Raw genomic sequence first — 12,500 nt, 5'->3', positions numbered from 1 at the left:
GCAAAGAGAAAATAAATCATTAGACATTAATTATTAAACCTATTACAGTTAGTAATGTGTTGGAGAAATCTCTCCATTAAACAGAAATTGGGGAAAAATAAACAGGGGGCCAAAAAAATCTGACTTATACTCTATGTAGCATCACTGTCCTGGGAGACACAACATTTCGTTCCTCTGTATCTTCACACATTTAGCAAAATGACAATAAAGCTTGACATGACTATTTTAAACACAAACCGTCAGTGAACTAAACGTTTTTGCTGATAAATTGCTAGTTTTAGCGGTTAGTAGTGAAACCAGCAGCTCTAATGATCTTGTTTAGGTGTTCTTCAAGAGCTGTAGGACTATTTTGATGAAAGGTTTTAATTCACTTCAAATGTTGACTACTGTATATACTGTTCAATAACTTGCCTGATGAACCCAATAAGCGGAACACTAGTATCTTGCAAAATAAACAGTAAAATATTGTCCTCTTATCATAGCAAAGACTAAATAAAATGAGTAATTAAAACTATCATGTCTAAAAATGTGTTCAAAAACCGGTCTGTTGTGAAAGATTCAAAATAATAATAATAATTTGTGAGGAGGAGCTGATCATCTAGTCTTAAACTATTTATATGCAGAATAATAATATGCTGGCAGCTGATTGGCTGCTGTGGTGAGTATAAAAGCTTCCTGATGAATGTGTTTCTGCCAGAGTCTGAACACAGATCTCAGATCAGCACAAACAGCAGCTCATCATCATCATCATCATCATGATGAAGATTCTGGCTCTCGCTCTGCTGGTGTTGGCTCTGCAGACTCTATCATATGCACAGGTAATTCACTTATATTTTCATCCTAGCTTTAATATTGATTAAAATGATAAATTACTTAAATGATAGTTTAAATGTATGAAACTGTACATAACTATTGAAGTATAACTGTTTTTTATTGATTCGCTATGTGAACTGAAACATTATTATGGCTATTTATTATCATTTCTTCGTCTGTGTCTGTTGTGTTAATCTGCTTTTCACAATCTACATCATAAAAGCCCCATAGAAATGAAGATCTGTTGATCTGATAAAATCTGAGGAATTGTCACATATTTTCCCTATTAAACATATAAAACACTTGAAATAAAGTTTACAGCACTGTACACTCAAAAAAATAAATAAAATAAAATCAATGCTGGGTTACAGTAACAGAACTGTAACAAAGGATGTTATGCATATGCGGAACTAAAACAACATTATTGCAGAAGCTGATTTGATATTTAAACGATGATTTGAATATTCATCAGATCAGACAAACAGGAAGTAGAAAAGATGTCACCAGTGGTTTAACATACTGTCCATACTGTCTTCTTGTTTCATAACTAAAGCAAACCACAGTGTCTACAACTACTAGAGTCACAACAGTTCCTACAACTACTACTATATCAACCAGCAAACCCTCATACAACTCCACTAATGGCCCGCCGGTCCTGGAGGCTCTGATCCACCTGCTGGTTCTTCCGGTCTTTGTGTTTCTTTGGTGGCCCTGAGAAAACCTGCAGATTCTGCTCCTCTTCTCTTTCTAAAGCTGATTTTACATGAAGGGTTAACTGCTGGAATTAATATTAGACATGAATACTGTAAACTATAAGAAATAAAAGCCATTTTCATACAAATCTGGACTGTGTCTGATGCCGATTCTGAAATGTTAATCTGAAAACATTGATTATTTACTTCCCTTTGCTTAACTTTGTAACTACTGTATATGCATGAATACAAGAACTATAATGATAATTAATGAGATTAACTGCTGAAGATAATATTAGGCAAGGCAAGGCAAGTTTATTTATATAGCACATTTCATACACAATGGCAATTCAAAGTGCTTTACATAAACAAGAATAAAAGAAACAAGTAAAATAAAAATAAAAACAAATAATAAAAATGCATAAAAACAAAACAAAACATAAAAACAGGTAAAATGTGATATAAAAGAATGAAGAAGAAGAGAAAAACATGATAGTGCAATCTGTTGGACGCAGCACAGTGCTCATACAGTAAAGGCACAGCTAAACAGATGTGTTTTCAGTCTTGATTTGAATGTGCCTAATGTTTTAGACATTATTACTACTGTAAATGATTAAATAAAAGCCATTTTCATACAAATCTGGACTGTGCCTGACGCCAATTGTCAAATGTTAATCTGAAAAACAAGATTTATTTACTTTTGTGTGTTTACAAGCTGATCATATGGGTTTGTTGACTATAATTACTGTATTTAACTAAATAAAACACCACAAGTAGGATTTATAAGGGAACTCTCTGTACTTGTACTGGTGTTAGAGTAAATGAGCTTTGCTTAGTGACTGATACAGCTGAGAATATATCAGTTCCCCATTAAAGATGGATTGAAATCTGTTAATGTTTCAATAAAGCACAATATTTCTCTGTTTTCTGTTGTTATTTATGTTCTGAAGACTTTAATTTATTGCACAGCGCTCTGGAATACCTGATTCTGTTAGTCAATCATAACATTCTACACCTGAATAAACTAATAACACAGAATCATCAGGGTATAAAATCACACAGATGGACAGATAGATAGATGGATGGATGGATGGATGGATGGATGGATGGATGGATGGATGGATGGATGGATGGATGGATGGATGGATGGATGGATGGATGGATGGATGGATGGATGGATGGATGGATGGATGGATAGATAGATAGATAGATAGATAGATAGATAGATAGATAGATAGATAGATAGATAAACAGACAGACAGATAAACTGCTCATTTCTCTGGATCTGAACATTCTTCAAATCATCTGTGGTAGTGTAAGTTCACACTCCAGTAAATTACAGGACTCTTCTAGCTGTTTGACAGTAAACAAGTCCACTATTAGTAAATCAGGAGGAACACAGAGAACAATTGTTGGACAGAATGGAGGAATCAACAAATGCTGATGATCTTGTGGACGACTGTAACTCTCTGTAGAAGAACTGGCCTTTAAAACAGGAACATACAGACGACACACTTCATTACAGATCCTGACACAAACACAGAAGCATGATCATACATTACACATCTCCCAATCACAGTAAAGGACAACACCTCAGAAACCACTCACAATACCCTAACAACCAGCTAGCAATACCTTAGCAACCACTCACAACATCTTAGCAACCACTAGAAACAAGTAAGCAACCACATTACAAATGCCTAGCAATACTTCAGCAATCACTAAAACTCCCTAGCACCTGCCTCACGATGTCTTGGCAACCATCCAGAATACCAAAACTGACATTTAGAACACCATAGGAAAAGAACCACTCAACATCCTAGCAATCACCCAACAACCACTCACAACACCTTAGCAACCCCCCATTATACCCTAGCAACTGCCTATCAATGTCTTAGCAACCATAGAACACCCTAAAAAACCCTCAAAACACTCCAGCAGCCTCTAAGCAAACACTTAACACCCTAACAACTAGATTGCAATGCCTTAGCAACCACCTCTCTGTTAAACAGAAGTTGGGGAAAAGATAAACAGGGGGCTGATAATTCAGATTATAACTGTATATACAAAATCTTCAGAATATTAAGTCAAGATCATGTTTTATGTTGTAAATTTATTTGTAAAAATAAATATATCAACACTATTTTTTAATAGTGATATGCACGGATAAGCACTTTGTTTAGAAACATTTACGGGTAATTTTTTCAATATTTTTTTTCACAGATTCTAAATTGTCAAAGTTTTATCTCTGCCCAATACTGTTCAATACTGAAACAGCTCATGTATTCAGCTTTGTTATGATGCATATGATGTTTTAATATCAATAATAATGAAATGTTCATCTATTGTGTGTTCAGGGTTATGTGTGTATTTTATTGAGTGTATTGATGGTGTGAGAGTTTGTTCCTATTTCAAGCGGCTTGATATTAATCTCACATCGAGAGGATAGAGTTCCCCTCCTCATCAAACAGCTGAACTGGATTATCAAGAAATGCAAAGTTTATTTCAGGATATCAGTGGAATTTTGCTCGTGATGCTTTCCCTATTACGTATATGAACAAATTCTGAACAGAAGCTGCATACAGTTCCTTTAATATTATAATAGACGCTGGCGCTGCATTGACGTATTAGAGCAATGGACAGAAGCAGATCATAAGGTGCCTTCCTTTTATAATGTCTATGTGCAAATGTATGGACACAAACACAGAGACAAACACACACACACACGTCAAACAGCAGCAGGTGGGAAGTGTGCCATTCACTGAATCCAGCAGGTTTTCAACTGTCCGCCATGTTCTGTCTGATATTATACACTGTTTGTGTCATAAAGTTGCTCAAGTGATGCATTGGTTTTTCATTTGCACAGTGACTCTGAACTGTCAAAACGAGGCTCAAAATGTTTTTTTAATGTGAAAAATGAAAACAAAATGTTCTCCGGTTTGAATTTGCTATGGCAGACGAAAGTTTCAGAGGCGGTGTGTCACACGATTCACACAACAGGAGGTCGAATTTATTTTTTAATGTGCGAAAATTAAAGACAAACATTTTGGCTTCAGTGTGCAGCAACTATATACACGTTTATACAATGCAATCCGACTACTTTAAGATTAGAGTTTGATCAACATGTATAGGGTAATGTAACATGACTATGTTTGGGTCACACTTAGATTACTTTTATCACATATTAATCAATTTGTTTACCCAAATTTTTCTAAATGGTTTCATGCATGCAGCCCTGTCAATAGTGTCTGATGTGAACATGTTTTGCATTTATTTTCTCCAGGGTTTTTTTTTTTTTCTCTAGAAAATTGTATTTGAATATGCAACTATAGTTTCGTATGTCATATCCATCCTTCAGTGTAAAATTTGCATAAAAGGAAAACATTTGACATTCTAACAGAAAACAACTGCTTTCACTACTGGCAAGCAAATTATTCCTAAACTATATTAGAGCCTGTTATCATATCAACCATATAATACTTTTGGGAGTGGGACCAGTGGGAGAACTTCATTTAACTGTGAGGATTTTGCTCTGCATCAGATTGTGTATCAGAGAAGTCTATTTTAAAGTAAAGACAGTTGTCACAGCCAGGCCAGGTTCTCCTCACTCCCAATTACTTGCATCAGCCAGCTCACAGTCACCCCAATCAGCACGATCTCCATCACCTGAGTACTCATCACTCCCGCACCTCACTTCAGCCCCATAAAACCCTGCTCTCCACATTACTCAGTGTCCGACCTCATCGTATTCAAGACGGACAAACTCAGTCAGTGAAACATTTAGCGAATACTTCTATTTACCTGCATGATCCTGTTTACCTCCAGTGTCTGCATCTCTCCTCCTTTCTAATGTGGCTCCCGTCCGATTGTGTGTTTCCCGATCTCCTCCGTGTCCATCTCCACCATCAGTCTCTGGTTCCAATCAATCCTGCTCCACTACGCATCTAGTCAAGATAAAGACTTTACCCGTTTGCCATATTACCTGTCATCATCTCTCTTTAGTCAACTGTTGTTCTTACTCACAGTTCTGGTCTCGGTCCCCCTTCTCTGACATCAGTTAAAGGGTTGAGTAATGTTTAGACTGGGGGATTATGAAAGCAAAACACATTAAACCAGAGCAATAACCTTTATTTAATAACTTATTAACACATTATTCCATAATTTGCCATGATTTATGCATCTACAAGGTATATGCCCACCAGCAACTAAAGTTGCAGACTGAAATTTTGACAAAGTATTAAAAAAACGACAGATCTCTTGAAGTATTTGTTTAGTTTGGATGAAACCTTCGTGATTTTGCTGATTTAAATTTGTGAACAAACAATACTTTTTGTAACATGAAGATTCTCTTTATTTTGGAGGGTTTGCCTCCATTTTGCATCATGGAATTGGGGGTAAGAAATTGAAAGCCTCCTGTGACAAAAAGAAAATCAATTCCTTTTTTCTTTTCTGAAATCTTTGATATGGTTGTTTGCTTGCATGTCATTAAGAAATTTAATATGGATAACATAGAAAATTACTTAGAAAAGGAAAATGGCAACTATGCATGCTGGAGGGCTTAAATGGGTTAATACATTCATTCCAGTTTCCTTCTGTCAAGGCCAGTAAACAGAAAAAACACAAGACAATGATTTATTGTAAAAGGCAAAATATATATATGTATATATATAAAATAAAAAAATCAGACAGATCAATTCATAAGCAAGAAAGGCAATGCCTCAGGGGGAAAAAGGACACAAAACTCAGTTTGATAAACAAAATGCTGCTCAGCAAGCGAAAGAACAAAAAACTATTTAGTCCAAAAACTGAAAACAAAAATGGCAAAAGGAAACACTAGCAGACTCTGCTGTTATAGCTGGCGGGAGGGAATGACTGGAAATAACCAGGAACAAAAAATAGACTGGCCAGTAGAAACAGAGGAGGTGTGTTGGTCAAAATAGGGACGCTATAGGCTATAGGGACTAGACAGAAAGGCTGGAAAGGTTGGGAGAGAGTCCTGGAGTCAAACAGAAAAAGGTTAACTAAAAACATTCAGTTCACCTTTAATTGATGTTGCAGGGTCAGAAGCAAACAACAGTCTGGCACAGAACCGCACAAAGAGAATAAATAGGGGAGCTGATGAGGAGAAAATGAGCAAAGACAGGTGAAACAAATTAACTAAATGAATAAGAATGAAGGGGTGGAGTGAAATAATCAGGAGCACAAACAAAGGAACAAGTGGCTAATCCAAACTAACAAAACAGATAGAACCAGCAGATCAGCCAGGAGTCCTGACACCTTCAGCTTAGTCTATCGCCAACTATTGCACCATATGTTTTACGCAGCAGATGCTTTTCCAGCTGCAACCCAGTACTGGGAAACACCCATACACACTCATTCACACACACACACTCATACACTACAGCCAGTTTCGTTGATCAGTTCCCCTATAGCGCATGTGTTTGGACTGTGAGGGAAACCGGAGCACTCGGAGGAAACCCACACCAACAACGAGGAGAACATGCAAACTCCACACAGAAATGCCATGCCAGGACTTGAACCAGTGACCTTCTTGCTGTGAGGCCACAGTGCTATCCCCTGCGCCACTGTGCTGCTAAATGGGTAAATGACAACCCAGGCTTTTTCTGGAAACGTGGTCCTGCAGACGTTTCTGGAGACCGTGAAATACGTCCCGGGAGGTATGTATTTGTGCAGTTTTTGTTTTCGCAAATCCGCAAGAGGCCGTTGTGCGCACTTTTTCACCTCTCGCGAACGTTCGCCATACGCGTCCGTCCTATTCTTACATAAAAAGCCGCCGGAGACCGCTGTGGAGCGATCGTCTGTCCGACTGACTGACTGAATGACTGACTGATTGACTGATTGCCAATCGGCCGACCCAGCCACCCTCCTTCTCATCCTTCTTTCCTAAACCCAAGCGATGATTTACAAAAGCTGTCCAGAAAAAGAAAAGCTCTCGTCCCATTTTGACCGCATTTTTGGATTTCACCGCATTCTCTTCGCTTTATTTTTGGATTCTGTTTTTAGTCTCACCTGATTTCTGGAACCACTCTTCCCTGGACTCGAACCCGGTCGTCGAACGCAGCCGGCTCCTCCTCCCCCAGGCTTCCACTCCGTCAACGTAACATGACAAGCTAACCGAACAAATTGTTTGTGGCGGGAAAGCCCTCCACACGGAGGTGAGCCATCAGCCAGCGAGAATGAGCCTGGGTTGGTTAATGATAATGTAATTTGACTTGGAATACTATTATTTATTACATGTTAATAGTAATGTAATCTCACTACCTTTGGATTACATTTAGATTACATTATAGATATGTAATGACAAACTTTGTAATGTATTCAGATTACTTTATCACTAATCAATAGTAACATAATCTAACTACTTTTGGATTACATTTAGATTACTTTAACACACATTTAGATTACTTTATTACACATTTAGATTACTTTATTACACATTTAGATTACTTTATTGCACATTTAGATTACTTTAACACACATTTAGATTACTTTATAACACATTTAGATTACTTTATTACACATTTAGATTACTTTATTGCACATTTAGATTACTTTAACACACATTTAGATTACTTTATTACACATTTAGATTACTTTATTACACATTTAGATTACTTTATTACACATTTAGATTACTTTAACACACATTTAGATTACTTTATTACACATTTAGATTACTTTAACACACATTTAGATTACTTTAACACACATTTAGATTACTTTAACACACATTTAGATTACTTTAACACACATTTAGATTACTTTATTACACATTTAGATTACTTTATTACACATTTAGATTACTTTATTGCACATTTAGATTACTTTAACACACATTTAGATTACTTTAACACACATTTAGATTACTTTATTACACATTTAGATTACTTTATTACACATTTAGATTACTTTATTACACATTTAGATTACTTTAACACACATTTAGATTACTTTATTACACATTTAGATGACTTTAACACACATTTAGATTACTTTAACACACATTTAGATTACTTTAACACACATTTAGATTACTTTAACACACATTTAGATTACTTTATTACACATTTAGATTACTTTATTACACATTTAGATGACTTTAACACACATTTAGATTACTTTAACACACATTTAGATTACTTTAACACACATTTAGATTACTTTATTACACATTTAGATTACTTTAACACACATTTAGATTACTTTAACACACATTTAGATTACTTTATTGCACATTTAGATTACTTTAACACACATTTAGATTACCTTAACACACATTTAGATTACTTTATTACACATTTAGATTACTTTAACACACATTTAGATTACTTTATTACACATTTAGATTACTTTATTACACATTTAGATTACTTTATTACACATTTAGATTGCTTTTATAACACATTGATGGTAGTGTAATAGGACTACTTGGAGTCATGATTTTACAGATTAAGCACATTTAGAAAACTGCAAAATTACAAGAAAATAATCAACAATATGTTATTTTGTATAAATAGACACAAAAAAGAGAGAAATTAGCAGAAGCAATGAATTATGAACAAGTTGTTGCCCTTGTGTACATAATATGTGATCATGTAATCCATAAAGTAACTGTAGTCTGATTACAGTATTAAAACAGAAGTTTCCTCTAATTACAAGTACTTAATTTCGGTAATCTAATTACGTTATCCAGATTATAACCTAAAACACTAGAATGAATGAGGAAGAAAGGAATTCCATTAAATATCAGAGTATTTGCCTATAGAACACATGCAGTAAATTTCAATGTCAGCTTTTCTGAAAAACTTCATTTTAATGCTGTATTTTCTAGACACATGGTCACAGTCTGTCACAAACACCATAACAACTGCTTATAAATACATTTCAATATAAAAACACATGCACTTTTAATAAATTATCCAGCAACATGTAGCTTGCTTTCATTTTGTTTTTCATGTAATGTTGAATTATTTGCACACCTGAGATTGCTTTCCTTTAGGTTTAATGCGAATCAATCACAATATTTCTTGCAATATTTCCACCCTGCTGCTTCACACTCACTGATCTCTATGAAGAAGACAGATCTCTCTAAAACACACAATGTAAAACTGTAATGATTTTACAATAAAAAATAAAATATCAGGATTTTATTGTGGATGTTCTTGATATTATTTGAAGTTTCTGGCTGTAAAATGTGCATCAACTAGTGGTTTAAAGGATATGTTTCAGATGGCAATGACAGATTTTCTCAGTGGCTTTGGTGCATTTCTCAGATCAGAATTACTCCAAAGCACTGAGTACATTTTTTAAAACAACATGCACAAACAGCAAAACACCATGGATTACCTGCAAAAGCCAATCTTTTGCTCAAAATCCTTAGTTTATCTCTTGAAATTAAATTTGTGTATCAATGAACAGGTCAGTGCTATAAGAGTGGCGAACCCTTGTGTCAGTGTGTGTGTATAAAACCGTCAGGTTTAAATACTCTGGAGGGCTGTTCTGATCTAAACCATGGCTAGTTTTATTTAATTATTTGCTCTTTGTACTGTAATATGTTGTCAGATCATGTCATTGTGGTACAGAAAGAAAAGACAGCAGAGCACAAAGAAAACACAAAACAAAAGTGGAAATGAGAACACAGGACGAGCTCCTTTCAGATACACCTTCACTGAAATAAGTCCAGATTCACCTCAGAGAAATGTACCAAGTGTAGACAGATTTAGAAAAAAAAGTCTAATGGAAATATCTAGAACTGCATTATGACAAATTATTATGACAACTTGCTCAGCTATTTTGTATGTAAAACATATGTCATCAATAATAAATGTTGTGGGGGGTGAGAGTATTCAAAATATGCAAAAATAAGACATGTTGGTCAATATGATGTCACTGATAATGCAGGAAACAGCAGAGAACTGCATATAATCATTTGCATGTGGATGTGCAAAAACATTTGCAACGTGTTCAAAGGAATTAGAAACTGCTTATCTGATGTGCACAAGTGACGCGATGATCTGAAGATTGAGCAGTTTGAAGAATTTCAGTTCTGATCTAAAAATGGACCAAAACCACTGAGAAAAACATTCATGAGAGACGAACAGTCAGTAAACTAGACGCTTTAGTGGAAAATGTTAGTTTTAGTAGTTGGTCGTGACACCAGCATTTCTGATCATCTTTTAATGCATGTTTTATATATATAAAGGGACAAAATTCAATAAATTATTTGCCCTCCTGTGAAATTATAATTCATTAAATACAATTCTATAACAGAGCAAGGAGGACAGAGCAGTCAGTTGGTGTTTCTGTGTGGAGTTTGCATGTTCTCCCTGTGTTGGCGTGGGTTTCCTCTGAGTGCTCTGGTTTCCCTCAAAGTCCAAACACATGTAGTACAGGTGAATTGGGTAGGCTAAATTGTTCGCAGTGAATTAGTGTGTGTTTCACAGTACAGGAAGGGCATCTGCTGCGTAAAACATATGTTGGATAAGTTGGTGGTTCATTCCGCTGTGGCAACCCCAGATTAATAAAGGGACTAAGCCGACAAGAAAATGAATGAATGAACAGAGCAAGGACATTTTCACAGTGTTTCCTATTACACACATATTTATTTAGTAGTCAACACTTGAAGTGCATTTTTCTAAATGTTTCCTAAGACAAGACTGAGTGCTCTTCAAGAGCTCTAGCACTATTTTGATGAGAAGTTTAGATTCACTTCAAATGTTGACTACTGTACTGTATATACTGTACATAACTTGCCTGATGAACCGAATAAGCTGAATAGTGTCTTGCAAAAAAAACTAGTCAAATATTATGTACTGTCATCATGGCAACGAGAAAATAAATCAGTTATTAAAACTATTATGTCTAAAGCTGTGTTTAAAACCTCTCTGTTATATATATAAAAGAGTAAAACACAATAATTTTAGAGGAGGAGCTGATCATTTAGTCTTGTATATGCAGAATAATAATATGCTGGCAGCTGATTGGCTGTTGCTGTGAGTATAAAAGCTTCCTGAGGAATGTGCTTCTGCCAGAATCTGAACACAGATCTCAGATCAGCACAAACAGCAGCTCAACATCATCACCATCATCATCATCATCATCATCATCATCACCATCATCATCATCATCATCATCATCATCACCACATCATCATCATCATCATCATCATCATCATCATCATCATCATCACCACATCATGATGAAGATTCTGGCTCTCGCTCTGCTGTTGGCGGCTCTGCAGACTCCATCATCTGCACAGGTAATTCACTAATATTTTCATCCTAATGTTAATTTAAATGATAAATTACTTGGATTATAATTTAAATATATAAAACTGCACTACACTATAACTATCTTTTATTTGCTGTATGTTCCATGACCTGAAACATCATTATGGCTATATTTTTTGGTCTATGTTAACCTGCTTTTCATAAAAGCTTCATAGAAATGAAGATGACTTGAACTGTTGACCTGATAAAGTCTGAAGAATTGGTGAATTTGGTTTTCACATATTTGTAACAGTCAGATATGGCCAATATTTATATGAAATGTGAATGACACCCAACAGCTGGATTTGTCCACATTTGATGAATGATAACAGCCCAGCACTTTCACTGAGACGAACATCTGTTCATGAGCAGTTTCTGTATTTAATGTGTTTTGGGTTTATGTGTGGTGGTGAACTGCATTATGGGATGTTGATCTCTGCTCTGTACACTTCTGATGTTGAAAATTCAACTCTACAGTTTAACACGGTCACTTATATTGACAGTGTAATGATGCATATGCAGAACTAGAACAATATTAACACAGAACTTAATTTGATAGTCAAATGATGATTTGCATACATCAACAAACTTCATTAAGCATGTCCAAGTACACATCACATCAGCTAATGTGCTGTAAAATTGCAGGTTAACCATGTCTCTTTATGATAACTTATATTTGATTGAAACTTTAGGTTAATCTGATTGT

General features: G+C 35.4%; 2 long non-coding RNA genes across 2 annotated transcripts in view; one reads left to right on the top strand and one right to left on the bottom strand.

Moving 5' to 3' along the window:
* Positions 1-2,430, top strand: part of LOC100536771 (uncharacterized) — a 4,689-nt gene extending 2,259 nt beyond the window's left edge. Inside the window, exons 1-3 of the long non-coding RNA XR_001796601.3 lie at positions 1-818; positions 1,367-1,804; positions 2,097-2,430. The exon at positions 1-818 is cut by the window's left edge and continues 2,259 nt beyond it. This is a non-coding gene — a long non-coding RNA (uncharacterized lncRNA). The remainder of the gene's footprint in view (positions 819-1,366; positions 1,805-2,096) is intronic.
* Positions 2,431-4,788: 2,358 nt separating this feature from the next.
* On the bottom strand, positions 4,789-5,588 carry LOC141379192 (uncharacterized). Its single transcript, XR_012395282.1, has 2 exons — positions 5,529-5,588; positions 4,789-5,449 (listed from the first exon to the last, which is right to left on the bottom strand). It is a non-coding gene; the product is annotated as an uncharacterized lncRNA (long non-coding RNA).
* Between the last annotated feature and the right edge of the window lie 6,912 nt (positions 5,589-12,500).

Source organism: Danio rerio, chromosome 19 (assembly GCF_049306965.1).
Source record: "Danio rerio strain Tuebingen ecotype United States chromosome 19, GRCz12tu, whole genome shotgun sequence".
Taxonomy (NCBI): Eukaryota; Metazoa; Chordata; class Actinopteri; order Cypriniformes; family Danionidae; genus Danio; species Danio rerio.
Note: the sequence above shows the minus strand (reverse complement) of the source record. Positions and strands in the feature narration are given on the sequence as shown.